At 42.5% G+C, this 25,329-nt stretch overlaps 1 long non-coding RNA gene across 2 annotated transcripts in view; it reads left to right on the forward strand.

The window, feature by feature from the left end:
- The window catches only part of LOC139750665 (uncharacterized), a 363,938-nt gene that overhangs the window by 267,563 nt on the left and 71,046 nt on the right, over positions 1–25,329 (forward strand). Inside the window, exon 1 of one of the 2 annotated variants that reach the window (XR_011713196.1) lies at positions 9,556–9,660. The exons of the other annotated variant lie outside the window; for it this stretch is intronic. This is a non-coding gene — a long non-coding RNA (uncharacterized lncRNA). Of the gene's footprint in view, positions 1–9,555; positions 9,661–25,329 lie in introns of those variants that run through there. 2 annotated transcript variants of the gene reach the window in all.

Raw genomic sequence — 25,329 nt, forward strand, 5'->3', positions numbered from 1 at the left:
ACTCTCAAAGCATCGCCTCTACCTTATACATTCCTAGTACACTCATTCAGATTTCCAGTACACTGTCCCAGGTCCCGCCACCCCCGTAGCGGCACTACGAAGCTTCCCCACGTGGTAAACAAGTGGCGGTGGCTTCCGTCTCCGGTAAGGGCGTCCCCCGACTCCGGGGAGTAAAGAGCCGGGCGACATAAAACTTGGGCGCTGGTGTAAATATCCCCCTACGCCAGCCCCAGGCGGAATGTGCACTTAGGTATTACACCAGACACCATCGCAGCTCTCAGGCAGAATTATTAGCAGTGGCCGCGGCGGCTGCCGGCCGGAGGTGGGGGAGAGAGAGAGAGAGAGAGAGAGAGAGAGAGAGAGAGAGAGAGAGAGAGAGAGAGAGAGAGAGAGACCTCCCTCCCTCCCTCCATGATGGTGTGTGTTAGTGGTGGCGATGTGTTATGCCTCCCCCTCCCTCTCCCCCCGCCTTACCTTACCGTTTCTCTCTGCCTCGGCCTACAAATATCCCGCGCCTCTCTCTCTCTCTCTCTCTCTCTCTCTCTCTCTCTCTCTCTCTCTCTCTCTCTCTCTCTCTCTCTCTGTCACAGTGCCAACTGACTGTAGCCGTCAATAGCATATTTAAGGCAGTCTGTACCGTGTCTGTGTCTGTGTGTGTGTGTGTGTGTATCTTCCTGTGACACGAGCGTTGTGCAGCGTTGTAGAGCATTTCGTTACGTCAGCCTCTTATTTTTACTAATAGATTTATAGTTTATTTAAGAATGGTTGTATGCGTCATAACTATTGGCAATCTGCTGGCTCAAGGAAACTTTATAGAATATTTTATATAATATTATCAAGTTTATAAGCCTTTCATTATGTTACTTTCCAATTTTGAATCTAGAAAATTTTCGATCACAAAAAATACCCAGCATTTCTCGTCATTTTTCTGTCGAGACTGGACTTCCTTTAAAATCTAAGTACAGGTAATACATTTCATGATCACTATTTTAAGCTTCATATTTTTTTTCGCGATGGGTAAGACCTGTAATTCAGCTTTACATGGATCATGATTTCACATCTCATGTTTATTTGCATCATGGTTATTGGCTGACGGTCAGCTTAAGCAGAAATTAGTGAATTTTACATCATTTCTTTAGAAAATGGATACCCTTAAAAAGTTAGTATAAGTATTTTTCATAATGAATATGATTGTGAGTTAAATATGTTTATCAGGGGTCAATAAGACCTGTTATTATGCTTTACAGTTATTATATATTTAAAGTATTTCATGTTATCAAATATTTTACAATATTTTATCAAAATTAGAAGACTTGTGTCAGATATCAGTTTTGAAACAAAACGTTTTCACGCCTGAAGGGACTGTTCATTACTTGCATCTGTCATCAATTCTTTAACCAGAAGATTTCCTTTAAAACCTCCCGCCTGCCACGCAGGTGTCCCGAGTTCGTTCCTGGCTATTGGAGGTTTGTATGTTACACACACACACACACACACACACACACACACACACACACACACACACACACCACACACACACACACACACACACACACACACACACACACACACACACACACACAGGGCGACTATAAGTGGTGGGAGCGGGGGGGCTGGAAACTGTCCCTCCTTTTTCGTATTTTAATTCATAAAAGATAGAACAGTAGAAGGAGCCAAGCTGGGAGTGCTCACCCTCCTCGAAGACTCATACTGGGGTGTCTGAATATGTGTGGATGTAACCAAGATAAGAGAAAGGAGAGATAGGTAGAATGTTTGAGGAAAGAAACCTGGATGTTCTGGCTCTGAGTGAACCGAAGCTCTAGGGTAAAGGGACGGAATGGTTTGGTAATGTCTTACAGGTAATGTTGGTGATAGGGCAACGATCAGAGAGTTGTGGGAGTGTGTGTCATTATGCAAGGAAGTGACCACTAGACCGATGTGACTATTAACGCTCATGCACCTGGCTATGAGAAGAAAGGTAGTGTTTTGGGAGCTGATGAGTGAGTGTTTCAGTAGTTTTGATGCAAGAGACCGGATATAATCAGTGGGGATGGGGTATTCAGATTTACGTATGGAAATGGTGAAAAGCTTGTGGAGTTGCATGCAGAAAAAGGACTGGTAATTGGAAATACCTGTTTTAAATAGAGGGATATGCACATGTATACCTATATGAGTAAGAAAGATAGTAATTGAACATTCTCGGATTACATACGTGCAAAAGAGAGACATCTGGATGTGAATGTGCTGAGAGGGGCAGCTGGTGGGATATCTGATCATTACCTCCTAGAAGAGGAAATATTATGGGTATAAAGAGTGGTGAGTGTGAGTGAGTTGGGAAAAGAGATTTTTGTGAAGAAATGTCAGCGAGAATCAGTAAACTTCAAGGAGAATAAGATGTTTTGGAAGGAGGTTCATAAGTGTGCGATAAAAACAAAAGAGCATATGGGAACACTGGCGGAGACAAATAGGGAAGTTGTAAAATGTAGTGATGATTTGAGGAGATGGAGTAAGTATTTTGAAAGACTGCTGAATGCGATTGGAGATAGGGTGGCTGATATAGGATATTTGTGTCGGGTTGGTATGCGAAGTAGTGGTGAAAGCCTTGCGTAAGGTGAAATGTGGCAAAGCGGCTGGAGTGGATGGCATTGCAGTTGAATTTCTTAAGAGGATTGCTGTATTGCTGATTTGCTAATTAGGATTTACAAGTGGAATGTGGATCATGTTGAGGTGCCTTAGTATTGGTGGAATGCACGCATAGTGCCGTTACATAAAGGCTAGAGGGATAAAGGTGAGTGTTCAGACTACAGAGGTATGCGTTTGTTGAGTATACCTGGTAAGTTGTATGGGAGGGTATTGATTGAGAGGGTGATGGCATGTACAGAGCATCACACTGGGTGAAAACAGTGTGGTTTCATAAGTGGTAGTGGATGTATGGATCAGATGTTTGCTTTAAAGAATGTGCGTGAAAAGTACTTAAAAAACAGAGGGATTTGTATGTGGCATTTATGGATCTGGAGAAGGCATATGAGTCGGTTGATATTGATGCCTTGTGGAAGGTTCTAAGAGTATACGACATAGGTGGAAAGCTGCTAGAATCACTGAGAAGTTTTTATCAAGAGTGTAAGACATGGGCACGAGTAGGAAGAGTGGAGAGTGAATGGTTCCAAGTGAAGGTTGGTCTGCAGCAGGGGTGGGTGATGTCACCATTGTTGTTTATTTTGCTTATGGATGGGGTGGTGAGGGATGTATATGTGAGAGTCTTGGATAGGAGTAAATTGTTGTTGGGAATGAGAGAGCCTGGGGATTGAGTCAGTTGTTGTTTGCTGATGATATAGCACAGATGGCGGATTCGAGTGAGAGCTGCAAAAGTTAATGAATGAGTTTGGAAGGCAAGGTCATCAGGTTAAGCAGGGTTGAGGGACAGATTAGTTGGAGCGTGAATCTGATTGCAGAAAACTTGGTGGAAGTGAAGTGTTTGGATAAATGGGGATAGGCATGGCAGCGAGTGGAACCGTGGAATCGTGAGTCATGGGGAGGGGGCGAAGATTCTGGGAGTGCTAGAGGACGTATAGGAGGGGAAAATAGGTATATTTGGAAGTATAGTAGTCCCAACAATATCATATGGAAGTGAGACATGTGCTATACATAAGGCTGTACGGAGGAAGGTGGTTGAGTTGGAAATGAAATGTTTGAGGACAATATGTGGCGTGAGGTGGTTTGATCGGGTAAGTAATGAAAGGGTAAGAGGGATTGGTGGTCATAGTGTTGTTGAGAAAGCTGAAGGTATGTTGAAATGATTTAGACATGTGGAGCGAATGAATGAAGAGAAGTTTACACAGAGGATATATGTGTCAGAAGTGGAGGGAACATGGAGAACGGGGATATCAAATGGGGAGATGGAAGGATCAAATGAAAAAGATTTTGAGCGATCGGGGCCTGAACATGCAGGAAGGTGAGAGGCGTGCAAGGGGCAGTGAATTGGAACCGTGTGATATACTGGGGTCGACGTGCTGTCAGTGGACTGAAACTTCTGGGGTAAACTATATACATATATGTATATATCATTTCATTGTTATTTGCATTATGATTATTAGCTATCTGCTTCGTCAAGGAAGTATTACAAAGTAATTCATATTAATTTTTTTGTAATTTTTCTTATATAGTAGTCTTTATATTATGTTCTAATTTTTATGCAGACCGTCTTTTGCTCTGAAAAATACCATGAACTTGTATTTTTCGTGATTTTTCTTTGGAAAGTGGATTTGTTTTAAAACCCCAGTAGAAGCAGTATTTTTCATGTTAATCATTATTCTGGGTTCAGTTTGTAGTTTAGGGCTGAATAACTCGTGTAATTAAGCCTTATGTATATTGTATATTCAGAACATTTCATGGTTATTTGCATCGTAATTATTGGCTATCTGTCGGCCCCAGGAAGCATTATGAAATAATTACAGTATTTTACAAGGTTTTGAAGCCTTTCATTCTGTTATGTTCCAATTTCGAAATATTCTTTACCCTGAAAAATACCTGCATATTCATAAATTTTCTTTCGAAAATGAATATCCTTCAAAACCTCAGTGTAAGTAACATGCCTCGTATCGATCACGATTATCGGCTCAGGATGCCGTGTTAGGGGTCAAATAGACCTTGTGATTAAGCTTTCCATTGATCATATGTATGAAAGATTTCATAGTTATCTGCATATTGGTTGCTGGCTATCTCTCGGTCCAGATAAGCATTATCTAATATATATCATTATTTGATCGACGTGAGAAACCTTTCATTATGATGTATTTTCAGTTTTGACAAAAAAAAATATTCTGGTCTTGATTTTGCGTTATCGTTCTTTGGAAATTGGATTATCTTGAAAAACCTCAGTATAGATAATATTAGTTCATGCTCACATCGCTTTTAGGCTCAGTAACTTGCTTTAGGGTCAGCTTAGTTCTGTACTTTCTTTTAAGACATCAGTATAGGTCATGTTTTGCAATGATCACAGTACTTCTAGGCTCGGTAATTTGTTTGGGGGGGGGTCGCCAAGTCCTGTAATTACGCTTTATATTACATTATATGTGTGAGAAATATATCATGGTTCTTTGCTTCGTAATTATATGTTGTATGACGGTCCGAGGAAGCATTTTGGAAGGTGTTAAGTCATCGTATTATTTTATATTACAATTTTGAATACCAATTCTAATTTCGGTTCGTTATCTTTGACGAACAGTCGGTGACGTAACCGTTTTAAAGAGATGTACGACCTTGCATTCTCTATAGCTGTTGGTAAATCCTTGACGAAACGACTGTAAGAGGTCTTGCAAGTGCTCAACAGATCTTAATGAATGTAAGAATCAGTAAATCGAGATTTGTACCTCAGAGCTTCTTATTATAATCGATTTTATCCAATTTTTTATGGACTTTATGATGATTTTTAACGTATGTGGGAGGGTATTGATTGAGAGGGTAAAGGCATATAGAGCTTCATATTGGAGAAGAGCAGTGTGGTTTCAGAAGTTGTAGAGGATGTGTGGATCAGGTTTTAGCTTTGAAGAATGATTGAATTTGTATGTAGCATTTATGGATCTGGAGAAGGCATATGGTAGGGTTGATAGATATGCTTTGTGGAAGGTCTTAAGAGTATATGGTGTGGAGGTAAGTTGCTAGAAGCAGTGAAAAGTTTTTCCCAAGGATGTAAGGCATATGTACGAGTACGAAGAGAGGAGAGTGATTGGTTCCCAGTGAAGGTCGGTTTGCGGCAGGGGTGCGTGATGTCTCCATGGTTGTTTAATTTCTTTATGGATGGGGTGGTTAGGGAGGTAAATGCAAAGGTTTTGGAGAGAGGGGCGAGTATGCAGTGTGTTGGGATGAGAGAGCCTGGGAAGTGAGTCAGTTTTTGTACACCGATGATACAGCTCTTGTGGCTGATTCGAGTAAGAAATTACAAAAGTTGATGACTGAGTTTGGAAAAGTGCGTAAAAGGAGAAAGTTGAGAGTAAATGTGAATAAGAGCAAGGTTATTAGGTTTAGTAGGTAGCGCCAAGAAACAGACAAAAAAGGCCGCATTCGTTCACACTCAGTCTCTAGCTGTCATGAGTAATGCACCGAAACCACAGCTCCCTTTCCACATCCAGGCCCCACAAAACTTACAGTGGTTTACCCCAGACGTTTCACGTGCCCTGGTTCAGTTCATTGACAACACGTCTACCTCGGTATACCCCTTTCCAATTCACTCTGTTCCTTGCATGCCTCTCACCCTCCTCTATGTTCAGGCTCCGATCGCTCAAAATCTTTTTCACTCCATCCTTCCACCTCCAGTTTGGTCTCCCGCTTCTTGTCCCCTCCACCTCTGACACATATATCCTCTTTGTCAATCTTTCCTCACTCATTCTCTCCGTATGTCCAAACCATTTCAACACGCCCTCTTCTGCTCTCTCAACCACACTCTTTTTATTGCCACCCATCTTTCTTTACCTTTCATTACTTTATGAAATAACCTCACACGACACATTATCCTTAAACATTTCGTTTCCAACACATTCACTATCATCCGTACAACCCTATCTGTAGCCTATGTCTCACAGCCATATAATATTGTTGGAACTACTGTTCCTTCAAACATACCCACTTTTGCTCTATGAGATAACGTTCTCTCCTTCCACACATTCTTCATCCCTCCCAGAACTTTCGCCCCGTACTCCACCCTGTAACTCACTTCCGCTTCCATGGTTCCATTCGCTGCCAGACATCCAAGACATTTCACTTACTCCAACCTTTCTCCATTCAAATCTACGTCCCAATTAACTTGTCCCTCAATCCTGCTGAACCTGATAACCTTGCTCTTATTAACACGTACCCTCAACTTTCTCCTTTCACTCACTTATCCAAATCCAGTCACCAATTTCTGCAGTTTCTCTCTTGAATCAGCCACCAGTGCTGCATCATCAGCTAACAGCAACAGACTCACTTTCCAGGCCCTCTTATCCTTAACAGACTGCATACTTGCCCCTCTCTCCAAAACTCTTGCATTTACCCTTCTAACCACCCCATCCATAAAGAAATTAAACAACCATGGGGACATCACACCCCCCCCCCCCCTATCGCAGACCGACTTTCATTGGGAACCAATCACTCTCCTCTCTTCCTACTCGTACACATGCCTTACATCCTTGATGAAAACTTTTCACTGCTTCTAGCAGCTTACCTCCCGAACCATATACTCTTAAGACTTTCCACAAAGCATCTCTATCAACCCTATCATATGCCTTCTCCAGATCCATAAATGCCACATACAAATCCATCTGTTTTTCTAAATATTTGTCAAACATATTCTTCAAAGCATACACCTGAGCCACACATCTTCTGCCACTTCTGAAATCACACTGCTCCTCCCCAATCTGATGCTCTGTGCATGCCTTCACCCTTTGTCAGTATCTTCTCATTCAGTTTCCTAGGGATACTTAACATACTTATGCCTCTGTAGTTTGAACACTCACCTTTATCCCCTTTGCCTTTGTACAATGGCACTGTGCATGCATTCCGCCAATCCTCACGCACTGCATTATGATCCATACATACACTGAATATTCTAACAAACAAATCAACAACACAGTCACCACCTTTCATAATAAATTCCACTGTAATAAGATCCAAACCCTCCGCCTTGCCGAATTTCATTTTCTGCAAGGCTTTCACCACATCATCTGTCTCAACCAAAACATTTTCCCTGACTCTCTCACTTCGCACAACACTACGACCAAAACACCCTACATCTGCCACTCCATCATGAAACATTCAACAAACCTTCAAATTCATCACTCCATATCCTTCTCACTCCATTACTACCTGTTATCCCTCCTCCTCCCCCCCCCCCCACTTGCCCTCTTCACTGATATGTGTGTGTGTGTGTGTGTGTGTGTGTGTGTGTGTGTGTGTGTGTGTGTGTGTGTGTGTGTAGCAAAATATACTGGGCTTTAACTTTGCAGAAATATTACGTACACAGTGTGACAACATACACGGAGAGTAAATTGTGTGTGTGTGTGTGTGTGAGAGAGAGAGAGAGAGAGAGAGAGAGAGAGAGAGAGAGAGAGAGAGAGAGAGAGAGAGAGAGAGTCAGAAGAAGCAGTGTGTCTCACCAGTAAGGCTTGAAAACAGACTTAAGACCGGACGACTGAGAGCAAAGTACGAGAACGTCTGACAATAAACATTAAAGCGCGATGGATGAATGACCAAGACGGATGGGAACAATGGAGAGGCCGACAGTCCGAGACCTGGGGATGGGGTTCAGAGAGAGAGAGAGAGAGAGAGAGAGAGAGAGAGAGAGAGAGAGAGAGAGAGAGAATAGGTAAGTCACGAGTCTTAAGAGCAGTAGATTTGAGTTACAAGAGCGAGAGTTAGGATAGAAACAAGAGCAAGATAAAGAGCAAAATTAAGAGAAGGCAAGAGTTAGGAAAAAAAGGAAAGAAAAAGGAAAAGTGATGGCGGGGGACAAAAGGTAAAAGAAACAGTCGGCCATTCTTGCAGTTACCACCGGCTGTTCATTTTTCCCGCCGCACAAAGTCAGCTGACAGCGACGTCACTCCCCCGTTTTCTTTGAAGTTCTCGCCTGCCTTTTGTTGGCGCAGGATTGAATGTCCTTTGATGTCTCGTATAAAGATAGCTACCGTGTGACAGTATACTGGTATATATATATATATATATATATATATATATATATATATATATATATATATATATATATATATATATATATATATATATCACGTTAACAAAGAATTCATGTCATGTATGCACATGCGCTTACAATAGTTACCATGCCAAAGGATTAAGGTAAAAAGATATGGTTTTCTCTTTATGATTCTTTTTAAAATTTGCATCAAAAGTGTTTTGCATTTCACACTCAAGAGATATGAAATGCTGAAAGATACCTATAAACGAAATAAATTCGTAAGGCTTGATATCCGGCGTATGAATTTCCTCCTTTCCTTATCCGGAATAGTTAATTCATCCGGCCATACTAGTGTCCGGCCTTAGTTTACATATTTCATCCAGTCGTGTAACGGGTCAGGTCAAAGGCCAGCAGGGGCAGACTAGGCTGCAGGGTCACCGGGTAGACTCCCGGTGGGCTGGTGAAGGCTAGGCTAGTCGTTTTCAGTACCATCGTTAGTGACTAACTTGTTATAGATACTTCGTATGTGTCTAAGGTCCATTTCAGGTGTTATCAACCGTATGAACACTGCCCTATCCCCCATGATCTCGGTTTTACTCATTTTCCGAGTCATTCTCCTTCGGCAGTCGTCCATGTGTTTCATGAGTCAAAATATGTTCCGGCCAATATATTTGAAAGCTTGCGTCCGGTACCCATACACGCAGCGTTCGGTTCCGCGGCTTGCAACTAAGCATTCCTCATATATGTATATATTTTTGTCATTATCAGGAACATACTTTACCAAGGGCCGAGGTATATGGATTATTGGTCTGCGTATGATGTATATACATACATATGTTCTCAGCAAAATCATTATCTTAACACTTCGGAAATTTTGACAGCTTAAGCATAATCTAAAGTCGAAGCCATAGCTACTGCTCCAGTTGTAAACAACAGACCCTCAGTGCCCATTTGCTTTGTGTTGTGTTAGGTCACTCGATGAGACTCGTTGAAGAAACGTAAGTATTTTCAAGATCCTTACTTGCTTTAAACAAACATGGTGACTCGTATTAATCATTATTGTTTCGAATGTGATTCTCACTGATTATAGACATAAGCAAACAAATATTTCAGTTGTGTAACGTTGTTTAACTTTTAAGTAATAGCTACGTACACCGTAACTCTCTTATAACCAGTGGCATATTGAATGAGTGGACAGGAAGGGACTCTGGGAGACGCTGGGAATTTCTGGTGTGGGAGGTGAGTTGGCGGGAACTGTAACGATGTGCTATAAAAACATTAAACGAAGTTTAAGGATAAATGGACAAGAAAAATAACATTTTACGATGGTTGTGGGCGTTGGAGAATGGTGCGTGATGTATTTGTGGTTTATCAGTGTGTGCATAGATGAGTGTGATGATGTACATGAAAATGATTAAACAGTGTGAAGGAACTGAATTTATATTAAACGGGTAAGTTTGGAGGTTGCCATCATGCTTTTATGGTGATGATGCGGAAAATGAACAAGTGCTGCAGAAAATGGGGAAGAATTTGAAAGTTGTAAGTGAATGAAGGGGGGAAAGTAAGTTAATGGTTTTTCGAAAGAAGGATATGACAAGATAAAGTAGAGGAAAAAATAGGAAAACCGGCAAAATTCAGGGGCAAAGTGAAAATAAAGGTGTTGGAGGAAGGAAGAAAATTTGAATATTCGGGAGCAATATAATACCATGGAAGCGGATATTTTGGCAAAAAAAAAAAAAAAAACAGGAAAGAAGGGCACGAATCTGTGTGAGAGAGAGAGAAAACAGAGACGACTATAATTCTGACTACAATAACGTAAGGTTGTAAGTTGTGGAAGTGGAACAAGTCGGAGTGTCTACAAGGTGCAAGCGTTGTTGATCAGTTACTTTAGTTAGTCTCAGTAGAGTAAAAAAAAAAAGGCAAGGGAGTGAAGTGTGGAGTGAGTAGAACGGAGGAGAGAATGGCTAAAGGAATGTACCATAGTAACACAACAAAATGTATCAAGTTGATCACTCATTTTATGTAACCATTATTAATTAATGTCTTTGTGTATGTTCATCTCTATACATCTCTCTCTCTCTCTCTCTCTCTCTCTCTCTCTCTCTCTCTCTCATATATATATATATATATATATATATATATATATATATATATATATATATATATATATATATATATATATATAATTTACCAGGAATACTCAACAAACTTATATGGGAGGGTATTGATTGAGAGGGTGAAGGCATGTACAGAGCATCAGATTGGGGAAGAGCAGTGTGGTTTCAGAAGTGGTAGAGGATGTGTGGATCAGGTGTTTGCTTTGAAGAATGTATGTGAGAAATACTTAGAAAAGCAAATGGATTTGTATGTAGCATTTATGGATCTGGAGAAGGCATATGATAGAGTTGATAGAGATGCTCTGTGGAAGGTATTAAGAATATATGGTGTGGGAGGCAAGTTGTTAGAAGCAGTGAAAAGTTTTTATCGAGGATGTAAGGCATGTGTACGTGTAGGAAGAGAGGAAAGTGATTGGTTCTCAGTGAATGTAGGTTTGCGGCAGGGGTGTGTGATGTCTCCATGGTTGTTTAATTTGTTTATGGATGGGGTTGTTAGGGAGGTAAATGCAAGAGTTTTGGAAAGAGGGGCAAGTATGAAGTCTGTTGGGGATGAGAGAGCTTGGGAAGTGAGTCAGTTGTTGTTCGCTGATGATACAGCGCTGGTGGCGGATTCATGTGAGAAACTGCAGAAGCTGGTGACGGAGTTTGGTAAAGTGTGTGGAAGAAGAAAGTTAAGAGTAAATGTCAATAAGAGCAAGGTTATTAGGTACAGTAGGGTTGAGGGTCAAGTCAATTGGGAGGTGAGTTTGAATGGTGAGAGGCTGGAGGAAGTGAAGTGTTTTAGATATCTGGGAGTGGATCTGTCAGCGGATGGAACCATGGAAGCGGAAGTGGATCATAGGGTGGGGGAGGGGGCGAAAATTTTGGGAGCCTTGAAAAATGTGTGGAAGTCGAGAACATTATCCCGGAAAGCAAAAATGGGTATGTTTGAAGGAATAGTAGTTCCAACAATGTTGTATGGTTGCGAGGCGTGGGCTATGGATAGAGTTGTGCGTAGGAGGATGGATGTGCTGGAAATGAGATGTTTGAGGACAATGTGTGGTGTGAGGTGGTTTGATCGAGTAAGTAACGTAAGGGTAAGAGAGATGTGTGGAAATAAAAAGAGCGTGGTTGAGAGAGCAGAAGAGGGTGTTTTGAAATGGTTTGGGCACATGGAGAGAATGAGTGAGGAAAGATTGACCAAGAGGATATATGTGTCGGAGGTGGAGGGAACGAGGAGAAGAGGGAGACCAAATTGGAGGTGGAAAGATGGAGTGAAAAAGATTTTGTGTGATCGGGGCCTGAACATGCAGGAGGGTGAAAGGAGGGCAAGGAATAGAGTGAATTGGAGCGATGTGGTATACAGGGGTTGACGTGCTGTCAGTGGATTAAATCAAGGCATGTGAAGCGTCTGGGGTAAACCATGGAAAGCTGTGTAGGTATGTATATTTGCGTGTGTGGACGTGTGTATGTACATGTGTATGGGGGGGGTTGGGTCATTTCTTTCGTCTGTTTCCTTGCGCTACCTCGCAAACGCGGGAGACAGCGACAAAGTATAAAAAAAAAAAAAAAAAAAAAAAAAAAAAATATATATATATAATATATATATATATATATATATATATATATATATATATATATATATATATATATATATATATATATATATATATACCTCCAACAGCCAAGATCGAACCCGGGACCCTTACGTGGTAGGCAGGAGTGCTACCGTTAGGTTTTGATCGCCCCATAGCCTAGCGGTAGACTCCCTCCTGCCACGCAGGGATCCCGGGTTCGATCCTGGCTGATGGAGGTTTGTAAGTTAAATGGAAGTGCGCGTTCATATGCACTATATTCGTGTGTGTGTGTGTGTGTGTATATATATATATATATATATATATATATATATATATATATATATATTTTGTTTTGCTTTGTCGCTGTCTCCCGCGTTTGCGAGGCAGCGCAAGGAAACAGACGAAAGAAATGGCCCAACCCACCCCCATACACATGTATATACATACGTCCACACACGCAAATATACATACCTACACAGCTTTCCATGGTTTACCCCAGACGCTTCACATGCCTTGATTCAATCCACTGACAGCACGTCAACCCCGGTATACCACATCGCTCCAATTCACTCTATTCCTTGCCCTCCTTTCATCCTCCTGCATGTTCAGGCCCCGATCACACAAAATCTTTTTCACTCCATCTTTCCACCTCCAATTTGGTCTCCCTCTTCTCCTCGTTCCCTCCACCTCCGACACATATATCCTCTTGGTCAATCTTTCCTCACTCATTCTCTCCATGTGACCAAACCATTTCAAAACACCCTCTTCTGCTCTCTCAACCACGCTCTTTTTATTTCCACACATCTCTCTTACCCTTACGTTACTTACTCGATCAAACCACCTCACACCACACATTGTCCTCAAACATCTCATTTCCAGCACATCCATCCTCCTGCGCACAACTTTATCCATAGTCCACGCCTCGCAACCATACAACATTGTTGGAACCACTATTCCTTCAAACATACCCATTTTTGCTTTCCGAGATAATGTTCTCGACTTCCACACATTCTTCAAGGCTCCCAGAATTTTCGCCCCCTCCCCCACCCTATGATCCACTTCCGCTTCCATGTTTCCATCCGCTGCCAGATCCACTCCCAGATATCTAAAACACTTCTTTTCCTCCAGTTTTTCTCCATTCAAACTCACCTCCCAATTGACTTGACCCTCAACCCTACTGCACCTAATAACCTTGCTCTTATTCACATTTACTCTTAACTTTCTTCTTTCACACACTTTACCAAACTCAGTCACCAGCTTCTGCAGTTTCTCACATGAATCAGCCACCAGCGCTGTATCATCAGCGAACAACAACTGACTCACTTCCCAAGCTCTCTCATCCCCAACAGACTTCATACTTGCCCCTCTTTCCAAAACTCTTGCATTCACCTCCCTAACAACCCCATCCATAAACAAATTAAACAACCATGGAGACATCACACACCCCTGCCGCAAACCTACATTCACTGAGAACCAATCACTTTCCTCTCTTCCTACACGTACACATGCCTTACATCCTCGATAAAAACTTTTCACTGCTTCTAACAACTTGCCTCCCACACCATATATTCTTAATACCTTCCACAGAACATCTCTATCAACTCTATCATATGCCTTCTCCAGATCCATAAATGCTACATACAAATCCATTTGCTTTTCTAAGACGTAGAAATACAATCGAATTTGTGACGTGGTCGTCATGGCCGATTTCTGGGTAATCGTCGGGCCATTCTCGGCACCTAGTCCAGGCTGTCATACCTAAGGGTTATACTATAGTTGAACTCAAGGGTTGTACCGTCGTACTCAGTAAGGGGTCGTACCGTCTCACTTAAGGTGTCGTATCATCGCTCTTAAGGGTCGTACTGTCGTGTTTATTAATCGTTCCGACGTGCTCAAGGGTCGAACCTTTGTGCTCTAGAGTCCCACCTTCGCGCTCAAGGGTCACACCGTCGCGCTCAAGGGTCACACCGTCGCGCTAAAGGGGGCTGTTCCGTCGTGCGCAAGGGTCTTACTGTTGTGCTCAGGGGCGATCCGTCGCGCTAGAGGGATCGTTCCTTGTTGCTCAAGGGGCGTTCTGTCGTGCCCATGGGGTTTAACATGTCATGTCTTAATTACATTCTATAATGCAATGTAATTTTGCAATAATGTAATATGTAATTATATGTCTAATGTTAGTAATTAAAAATGGTTTCTGGATCCAGTTGCCTCTGTTGTTGTATTAATAGTATGTACTAATGCTTGTAATACTGTACACTGATTACATGTTGTGCTCTATATTCATAGTGCCCAGGGGCGCCTCTTACACTGTACACTGAAGACAAGTTATTCATTACAGTGCGCACTGGCTACACTGTGCAGTGGGTACTGGCTAAACTGTACAGCGTGAACTGGCATCGCTGTACAGAGTGTACTGCTTACGCTGTATATTGTTTCCGTACTGGCTTCAGTGCGCATTTGGTACTAGCTACACTGTATGGTATGTAATGGTTACATTGTACAGTGTGTACAGACTACACTTTATAGTGTGTTCTGGCTGCACTGTATAGTGTGTACTGGCTACACTGTGTACTGACTACACTGTACTCTGTGTTTTGGCTGCATTGTACATTGTGCACTGGGTCAACTGTATAGTGTTAATCACTTCAGTGTATACTGGCTGCACTGTACATGTGTACTGACTACGCTGTACTGACAACATTGTACAATGTGTAACGACTATACTGCACACTGTGATCTGGCTACACTGTACTATGGGTATTGGGCGCAGTATATACCGAATGTTCGCTACACTTCAGAGTGTGTTCTGACTTCGCTAAACACTGTACTGGCTACACTGTACGGATATTCTTGAATGATCTGTTTCAGATACAGTGTATGTACTCTAAAGGGAAAGAAATATACGATGGCGAAAGGTGTCAGGGTTGTGTAATTATCAGCAAGTGTACTTCTAGAAGTTAGTACGTACAGGAAACAGCCTAATCTAGACAAGAGGGGGACGAGAGAGAGAGAGAGAGAGAGAGAGAGAGAGAGAGAGAGAGAGAGAGAGAGAGAGAGAGAGAGAGAGAATGATTCCATATCGCCATATCGAAATTGAAGATGAATCCAGATCTGGTTGTGGTGTGAAGTAGATTAAAGGTAGGGTGCTGGCTGGTGCAGAGATCCCAGAACTGACTGTGGGGCGCGTACATCCTCGTTAATAACTGGCATAGTTGCTAGAAATAACTGTAACATGAAAGGTCAGAGTTTGAAGTGGAAAAAAAATGATGCTAGAAATAACTAAAACAAAAAATCAAAGTTAGAAATAGAAAAAAATAACTGCCCTCATCACGTTCATGTCCAACAGTCTCTCCTTTGAACGCTTAGAAATATAAAAAGCAATTCTCATCACGTCTATATTCAACAACCTCTCCTCTGAACATTTATCAGCTTGCGCGTAATGAGACTGCCACGGAGGAGAACACCAGAGCTAAGGTGTATGAACTCTCGATATGTCTGCCTTGGAGACATGACTGATATCAGAGATAACCAGCATAAAGATATGCCAGACCAATATAGATATTAGAGACGAAAATTGACCCTTAAAGATAGGTGTAAAAATTCAGAGAAACTGTGTGAAATTTAGCCTGTTTGACTATTAAAACTAGCTACCAGTTTGAAACATATAGACTGGTGAGAAAAGAAAACGAGTGATCAGTTTAAATGAAAAATTGAGACTAGTGTAGAACACAAATGAAAGATCGGTGTAGAAAAAAGATAGAACAGTACAGAACGAAAATTAAAGACCGGTACAGAAAAAATAAAAGACGAGTAGAAAAAATACGAGAGACTTGTATAAAAAAATAAATAAAAAAAATCAGGGACCCATATAGATAAGACTCGAGACCAGAATTAAAAAGTAAAAAAAAAAGACCAGTATAGAGACCGTACGTAAAACTGCTCACGGTTGTTAGAATTAACACTACGAGGAACACTTACGTTGACACTAGTACGAAGGTCAAAGAAACGAATGTAAAACGGAAGACGAAAGTTAGAAATACGAGAGGGAGGACCCGAGACCAGACCAACGACGGAGATTAGATGAAAGACCACCGTGAAGACAGTGATGACCAACAGCGAAGACCATATCTAAGACTGACGTAGACGAGGCCACAGTTAATACTGCCATAGACGAGGCCACAGTTAAAACTGCCATAGACGAGGCCACACTTAAGACTCCTACAGACGAGGCCACAGTCAAGACTTTCATAGATGCAGCCACACAGTTAAGACTGCCGTAGACGTGGCCACACAGTGAAGACTGCCGTAGACGTGGCCACACAGTTAAGACTGCCGTAGACGTGGCCACACAGTTAGGACGGCGGAGGCAAGTTCTGGTGAAGAGAGCCAGTAGCCACCATACAGACGCAGCAGCCAGCAAACTCCGGCTAAGAAACTGCTCTACCCTCCTGTTAAACCCGGCCGCCCTGAATTGATGATTTTCAGCTTTGGTGCCTCTAAGGGCGTGTCTAAATCATCCCGTTGCCCGGCGGTCGCCCCTACGGCCGCCGCCCCTCTCTCTCTAAGTCTTCCAGGGCCTCCTGGAGCCAAGATAGAAGCCCCAGGCCATAGCCGGGAAGGGCGGAAACCCCGACATTAGGATCCTGGTTGGAGAAGAGGGGAAAGGTTGGCTTCTTGGAAGGAAAAAAAAAAAAAAAAGAAGTGATTCATGTTGTTCATACGTTGAAGGGAGATGAAAAATTTCCGATTTTCGTTGAGATGAGGGATAATTGTCCCCATGTATTCATACATATATTTGCATAACGTTGAATTGCGCATGATATACCGTCAAGCCGTAGCAGTTTGAAATTGATAAAAGTGGTGACTGTTAGATTTAGAACACCATTTTTTTTTCTTTTTTTTTTTTTTTTTTTAGATCTGTGATTCCAGCGAGTAAATGTTTTAGATTTACGTGACTTCATTTGTGATGTGGGTGATGAATTACATGTAGTGAGAACCACGAAGTAGACCGTGGGGATCAGGAGGAGGGACGGCGTCTCCACCGTGGCTTCTTGTTTACCTGTGCCAGGGCCTTATCGTCCAGGATAACGGGGTCTAGGGAGGAGGAGGAGGAGGAGGAGTAGTGCCGCCACTGCTGCAGGTCCCAGAGCCCGAGGTATTGATCAGGGCGTCACTATGAGCTATGCTTCAGTCCACACTCCCCCTGCAGGCTCCCAGAGTCACGATGCTCCTCCTAAGGTTACAGTGTCGCCAGGAGCCTCGCGCGCCCTGCCGGAGGCTTCCCTGGGGCTGTCGGGAACCTCAGCTGAATTATTCCGTCACCGTCTCCTGGGATTCGAGGCTGACGGAGTCCTCTAATAATTAGCAGGGAATGCTATAATTCGCTGGCGGCTGGTAAAGGTAGCATCTCTCCGGCGCGCCTGGAGCGCGGCTTAAAGGTGATGGCGCCTTCCAGCCACGCCTTCCAGCGTTGCCTGTCTTCAGGGGCCTGGGACCCCGGCCGCCGGGCTTCGGCCCACACGCTGCCGCCCCTCGCTACACTCCTCCCCTCCCCACCACCACCACCACCATCACCCTCGCCAGCAGTCATTTTGTGGCCCTCCCCGAGTGAAACTGTTTGCATAATTCTCTCATATTTATGGGAGTATTTCTTTTTTTCGTTTTTCTTTTGAGAGTTTTTTCGTTAAAGAAAAAAAGAAATGAGTAAAAGTAAGAGATCGACCTCCCGTAAACCTGATATAGATTTCACGGCCGTTTATCAGCCCGACCTGGGAATACCTGTAAGCTCCCTAAATAATTCATGTGCAAGCACGAATGATTAAAGACGCCAGCTAATTGCGTAATCCTGTCGTCTTTCACGGTCATTCATAAGCAACCAGTCTGGTTCTCTCTCTCTCTCTCTCTCTCTCTCTCTCTCTCTCTCTCTCTCTCTCTCTCTCTCTCTCTCTCAGAGCCTTTGCCATTTTGACACACGAGAGAAGCCTCTATATTTACCACTCAGTCTTGCATCGCCTGCAGCTCCCCCCAAACACTGGGACAAACGCCGCCACTCTGTATATTTAATGCGGCAACTCTCCATGGGCTTCCCCTCCTCCCACAGCTCCCACACTCCTCCTCCTCCTCCCTGCGGCGCATGGCTAAACATGGGAAATGATCAGATTATAAACACGCGTCTTTGAGAGAAATCTAACCCTATGGAATTCTGACGCTGAGGGAATACTTCGCAATGTAATTTCTATAGAGTTATGCAAGGCCTAGCCTTTCCTAGTATTACAGTCTTGGTGTTTGCATATTTTACCCGATTAGTTTATTGGAGCAGTTTCCTCTACCAGTTGATCACCCAGCCCAGCTCTTCAGCCAATGCTGGGAGATTTAGATTAATCATCGGTCATGATAAGGAAAGATCAACGTGGGAAGTTTGGGAAAACCTTTTTTTTTTTATTATTATTATTTGCTGTTCACTTGAGGCCGGCGGTCGAGTGCTCCCTGTACGGCCAGGAACCAGAGGGAGAGACAGACGTACGTGATGTTATGTTGTTACCATTATAATATTTTCCCACTTGTCCTTGCGTGACCCCTCTAACGCAGGAAGAGTTATGTGATTTTAGACAGTTGTTACGCAGCATACCAGACCGACTCCTCTCTCTCTCTCTCTCTCTCTCTCTCTCTCTCTCTCTCTCTCTCTCTCTCTCTCTCTCTCTCTCGATTTGTGGTTACGATCCTTGTTTTTTTTTTCTGCATTAGATAATTTAAGGCGTTAGATCTGATGGTACTGGGTCATGTAGTCAGACCAACAGACTCCCCTCGCCACACCCACACAGAATGCTTGAATTTTGCATCCAGACAGACAGGCAGTGAGGGACGAAATTATAAATCACATTAAAGAGTTCTTCGCCATTAAGTATTTCCTGGATGCAGATAGTGGTTTGGTGTTCTCGTATCCCCTGAGCATCGGTGTGTTCGTTTATACTCTTATAACTTTACTTTTTGTATTTTTACAGATATTCTTTTTTTCCTGAAGCTTATCTCATTTTCATGTAGATTAAATCAATTGCGCTGGTGTCATGGTCTGTCTGTCTGTCTGTCTGTATGAAGAGCAAGTGTGTACAAAAACGTGTCTGGTCGTTTTCCATAGCGAGCTACACATGTATTTATTTATACACTCTGGCCTGGACGTGATGTGGTGTGGGTATTGCATTACCTGTTCTTCCTCCCTTCATACGGCTTGTGTCGTGTTTGTGTTCGTAGGGGGCGCGAGGTCATATGATTTCATACTATAACGACAGTCAATGGGGAGGATCTATTGACATTCGCTGTGTAACTGTGACTGTTTTTTTTTTTTAATGTTCGCTTTGCAATGCCTGGAGGTCTTTTAATGTTCGCTCTGTAACTTTGCTGTGGCTAGGGGTCGTCTGATATCTGTACAGGGTTTAGGAGGGTGGGTCTTCTTCCAGTGTTCGCACTGCTATTCTGCTGTGATTGGAAGTCTTTTGAAGAAACTTTGTTGTTGCGTATTCGAATATCTTTAAGTGCAGATAAACTGAATTTGTAACATCTTGGATGTATGTATGTATGTATGTATGTATGTATATATATATATATATATATATATATATATATATATATATATATATAGATAGATAGATAGATAGATAGATATTCCTGTGAGTCCCCGTGGACTCATAGGAATATCTTGATCACGCGCAAAATTGTGATCCTTTCCAAGATATAGATATATGCATATATGTATATTTCCTGGTTATTATCCATTCAGTTATCTGTACGTTAATTAACAATTCGAAAAGTTAATTCACTGTGTCGTCCTTTACCTGTATTCTGTTTTTTGAAAATTTCTTGCTGAACTTGTGAAATTTGGTAGGCATGGCACCACTGACTATACGATGCATGAGCTTGTGTTGATGTCCACTTATCTTTTCCTTGACAACACAGTAAACTTACCGTAAATCACCAAAAAGGATCTTTTTCTCGGACTGTCATTTTGCCTCCAATTTGTTCTTAAAAGGCAGTTTTTCAACCTCCTCAAAAAACACTCATGTTACCCCTCTCCTTTTCACGTCCCTTTTATTTCTATAGAATTTATCTCTTTCCTGCAAGGTTTTTCTCCGCGGCTGGAACTTGTGATACAGAAACTCGTACTTATTTGCTTGATCAAGTTAAATGTCATTCTTAGCACGACGTAGTACACATTGAGTACTATGATCACTGTATGATTATTTTTATTACCTTATATACCGTGATTTTAAGGTGGATGTTAATTGCTTCACTTTGACCTGCACGCTGACCACGTTTGCGAATATGTTTATGCAGCATCAGAAGTGTGCCTCGATTACTGGAAATTTTGCTTGAGTACATGACAAGAACCTTCCTTTGACCTTATACACGGTATTATGATCTCTTTTTTTCATGTTATCTGAGATGGTCCAGGCAGCTGAGGTCCTAATCAAATCCGTCCCATTAACGCTATATATATATATATATATATATATATATATATATATATATATATATATATATATATATATACTAGCCTGATCCAGGTACCCATTTCATCGACCAATCCTAGGGGTAGATGAACAACTGGGTTGACTGTGGACAGACTGCCGCAACCAGGATTCGAACCTATGCGTTCGACCCTGAGCGGCCCTGGAATATGTCAGTCAGGAACACTCACCGCTGCACCACGGCGGCCCATCCGTACTACCCTTGTATAATTATGAAGGTTGTCACAATATTATCTTTTCCGGATCGGAGACTTGTATGTGTCATTCGAAAAAGAAATATGCGATTACTTTAGAACCTTTTGAAATATATTTCATTAGTGTAATGATTTTTGAGTTAACTGAATAGGTTTCACTTTAAAACCTATAGAATTATATTTCATTAGTGTAATAATTTTTGAGTTAACTGAATAGGTTTCTCTAACTATTAGTAAGTCTCGTATACTCTCAGAAGCAAGGCTTAAAAGATTTCTCAGTTTGTGTTAGTAGCCTGACGATGGTGGCCATAATTACCCTGGCAGTTTAATAAGTCTAAGACCCAAACAACCATCCAGCCAACGACCAGCTATAGCTTTCACGCGCTATCAGAGTTGGACTGGCTAAATAAGTCAACATTCGAGAGTGTTAATAGGAAATTAATGTATTCAGTATTAACACAACTCTACATTACAAAGTTTACCCACGGATTGTGAATTGGTCAAGAAGTTATCTTCTGATGAAAGGATTAAAGATGACACAAAGTCATGTATATATGATATCACACAAGCCACACACACACTGTCATAGAAGGCGACACTGTCAGTGTAATTATGTATTTACATTGTTCCCTCCTCATACTCGCACAACAACGATTTGATGTGATACAGTACCAACGTTTGAGTATTATGAATGAGTTAGTTGATGTGTTTCAGTGTGACAGCTTTCCGATTAGGCACCAGGACTCAGGTTGTTCAATGCCGAGCACGTCCCCGGCAGGGTGTAGAAGGGCGGCGGCATCCCGTGGTCTCTGTCTGCACCGCGCGGGTCTTTGATGGCGCAGGGGTCTGAGCTCCGAGCCAGCCAGCCTCCAAGCATAGCGTTGCGTTCTCATTTAATGACGTCAGCCTTTTTCTTGCTGAAAAGTAGATAGATATGTGTGTGTACAGTGTGCGGTGGGGGGGATCGCAGTGGGTGAAGGGTTATTTTCATGATACGATATAGCTCTATATGTATCTATCTGTATGTCTGTCTTATTTATCTGTCTAGCTATCTATCTCTCCATGTGTGAGTATGTTTACAGCGTTGGGATCCTTTTTATAAAGGGCCTTTGGGGTTTTAGCCCCGATACCCCTCATCCAGGGGCTCCTGCAGCTCAATTGTTGCGTTACGGCCTCTGGTGAGGCCGTATTATCTTTCGTCAATTGACAATCATCATTTGTCCTTGAAAAAGTGACCTCTCACTCTATGTGTGATTTCACGCAGGCGGAGTCCATTTTCCAGAAACACCACCAGGTAAAGAAAACACGAGAATCCTGAGCGCTTTCGTGTATTCATACATCTTCAGAGGACTAGTTACAAAGTATACGCAGTAATGGCTATTGTATACAGAACTGAAGGAAACATGGAATAGGGTCAAGTGACCTTACAGCTGGTAAGAGGCAAGGCTGGCACAAGGGTCTCTGTGACCCATCCTCTACCTCACCTTGACCTGATAGCCAACTCTGTTGTATCCATTTTCTCTTTCCGTAACTAGTCCTCTTAAGATGTGGTAATACACGAAAGCTCCCTGGATTCTCGTGCTTCTTTTTCTTAGTTGTGTTTCAGTATTCATGACATTACGGATTTGATGTGATTTTTCTGTATATATATATATATATATATATATATATATATATATATATATATATATATATATATATATATATTTTTTTTTTTCTCTCTCTCTCTCTCTCTCTCTCTCTCTCTCTCTCTCTCTCTCTCTCTCTCTCTCTCTCTCTCTCTCTCTCTCTTTTCCATACATATTCGCCTTATCCCGCATTAGCAAGGTAGCGTTAAGAACAGAGGAGTGAGCCTTAGAGGGTATATCCTCACTTGGCCCACCTATCCGTTCCCTCTCTTGGAAAATTATAAACAGGAGGGGAGGATTTGCAGCCTCCCGCTCCCTCCCCTTTTAGTCGCCTTGTACGACACGCAGGGAATACGTGGGAAGTATTCTTTCTCCCCTATCCCTAGGGATGATATATATATATATATATATATATATATATATATATATATATATATATATATATATATATATATATGTGTGTGTGTGTGTTGAACATATTCGCCATTTCCCGCATTAACGAGTTAGAGTAAAAAACATGATTGTGTCTAATAGGGGAAAAATCCTCACTTGGCCCCTTCTCTGTTCCTTCTTTTGAATGATCAAAACAGGAGGGAAGGATTTCCAGGCCATCCGCTCCTACTCCCTTTAATCGCCTCGAAGGACACGCAGGGAATACATGGGAAAGTTTTCTTTCTCCCCTATCCCTAAGGGGATTATGTATATATATATATATATATATATATATATATATATATATATATATATATATATATATATATATATATATATATAACAAAAGAAACAAAATGGCAGCTCCATTCCTTGCTGTAATAAACCAGAAATAGCGAGAGATAACGTCAGTAATAATTACTTTACGTTGCGGGCGAGGCAGGCAACAACCACAGGAGGAGGAGGAGGAGGCGCAACGACAGCGCGCGCCGCCCGCGGGCGCCACTCCCAAGATGTCATTGAATTTCAACAACGTTCTTGTTTGGTCTGCATATCATTACGGTCGCATTCACCCTAGATTTTTTCCTGTGGCGTCTCACGCTTCACGTGCCGCCTTCAGTGTGTTTACCTTTACGGTTCGTTCCCGCCCAGCCTCCTCCAGGTGGTGCGTTGTAGCAGCCGCCAGAAATGTTGCTGCTTCCCCGTGGAAATACGTGACCCCTCCCGCTCTCGCCTCTCCCCTTACCCATTCCTTCTTACTCCACCCACTAGCCAGGGCGAATAGCGTGTCTTCCCTTCTTCCGCTATCCAGGGCGATGGTCGTGTCCTCCCTTCCGACTATCCAGGACAATTAACGTGTCCCTCCTCTCACTCCTCTCACTATCCTGGACGAATGATGTGCACCCCAACCCACCCCACCCCACCCCACCCCACCCCACCCGTCCATTCACCCTCAAAATAGGACAGATCGTCCATCACTCAACACCGACTTTTCAGATCACCCAGGACAACTTACCACCTAGGACATCTTACTCACCGCCACTTACGACACGGTATCCATCACCCAGGACAACTTACTCATCATCCAAGATAACTTACCCACTACTTACAACGACTTACCTCTCTGAACAGCAACATACACGACACTCACGACAAGTTACCCACCTCCTTGAACAACTCACCCACCAGCCACAACGATTTACCCACCATCCTGGACAACATTTTACCCACCACTCACGACAACTTACCCACCACCCCCAACTACTTGCCCACCTCCCTAGACAACAGTTTACCCCACTCGCTCTATGACCTAACCCACCACTCTTGACAACATACCCACCACCACAAGAAACCACTACCTAAGACAGGTTACCACCCACAAGAACTTACCCTCTGTATTAAATGACAGTAACACCCTGTGCGAGCAGGACATCAACTACACCAGGAAAGGCTGCCGTCGACCAGGAAAATACATCCTTAGCATTCATACAACTGCATGGCTACCTGCCTGTATAGCATATCTGTTTACCACCACCCTGTTCAGCATGTCCATTATTCAACACCCTGAACAACATATCCATTATCCAGCACCCTGTATAACATATCCATTATCCAGCACCCTGCACAACATATCCATTATCCAGCACCATATACAGCATATCTATTATCCAGCACCCTGTACAACATAACCATTATCCAGCACCCTGTACAATATAACCATTTTCCAGCACCCTATACGACATATTATCCAGTCCCCTGTGCAACATATCCTTTATCCAGCACACCGATACAGCTTACCCTTTATCCAGCACCCTGTACAACATAACCATTATCCAGCACCCTATACAACATAACCATTATCCAGCACCCTATACAACATATCCTTTATCCAGCACCCTGTGCAACATAACCAATTTCCAGCACCCTATACAACATATCCTTTATCCAGCACCCTGTACAACATATCCTTTATCCAGCACTCTATACAACATATCCTTTATCCAGCACCCTGTACAGCATATCCATTATCCAGCACCCTGAACAACATATCCATTATCCAGCACCCTGTACAACATATCCATTATCCAGTACCCTGTACAACATATCCTTTATCCAACACACTGAAGAACATATCCATTATCCAGCACCCTGTACAACATATCGGTTACCAAGCACCCTGTAAAACAACCATTATCCAGCACCTTATACAACATATCTTTTT

Source organism: Panulirus ornatus, chromosome 10 (genome assembly GCF_036320965.1).
Source record: "Panulirus ornatus isolate Po-2019 chromosome 10, ASM3632096v1, whole genome shotgun sequence".
NCBI lineage: Eukaryota > Metazoa > Arthropoda > Malacostraca > Decapoda > Palinuridae > Panulirus > Panulirus ornatus.